The sequence below is a fragment of the Daktulosphaira vitifoliae genome, unplaced genomic scaffold (genome assembly GCF_025091365.1).
Source record: "Daktulosphaira vitifoliae isolate Bord-2020 unplaced genomic scaffold, ASM2509136v1 Scaffold_1, whole genome shotgun sequence".
Classification (NCBI taxonomy): domain Eukaryota; kingdom Metazoa; phylum Arthropoda; class Insecta; order Hemiptera; family Phylloxeridae; genus Daktulosphaira; species Daktulosphaira vitifoliae.
The window spans coordinates 54,568,888-54,569,678 of NW_026099572.1; positions in this window are offsets into that span (position 1 = coordinate 54,568,888).

Genomic DNA, 791 nt, shown 5'->3' on the forward strand with positions numbered 1-791 from the left:
ATCAGCTGTCCTCAAATCGCATTCAATAGCATCCCTCCATCTCTTTTTTGGTCTTCCTCTATCTCTTCTTCCTTCAACATTCATTTCTATAACTGTTCTTACAGCTTTCGATTCTTCTTTCCTCATACCATGACTAAACAATCTAAGTCTATTTTCTGTCATCTTATCCACGATTGACGCAACACCTATACTTCCTCTTATATGCTCGTTCCTTATCCTATCTTCTCTAGTCACTCCACTCATCCAACTAAGCATTCTCATCTCTGCTACACTTATTCTCTGCTCTACTTTCTTATCAACCGCCCAACAATATTAACCATACATCATAGCTGGCCTCACAATTTCATACTAAATTTTAAAAATTTCATACAATCTTTTTTGTCATTTTTGTCTTTTTTTTATTGTTTTTTTTTAGATATATAATCATTAAAATTAATTAAATTCTGAGTATTTCCATTTTAGAATCTTTTTAAACGTCAAAAGTTCATTAGAAATGATTACTATGATTTTTATTTAAGTGATCTATTACGATAAAAATGTAAAAAAATTCTAACTTTTCTGATAAATGTACTGTAAATAGTAATTATAAAATTCCCTGATTGCGTATTAATCTTAACAATTTCAATTTTTTTTTTGTTAATAATGTCAATTTCAAACTTGCAAGTTGAGCTAAATGTTATAATAATAAATTCATTTATTTTTTTTTTATTAAAACTTTCACTTTAATATACAATAAAAAGTAGGTTCAAAATGTTTACTTTTAACATTTTAAAAATCAAAATCAATAATAA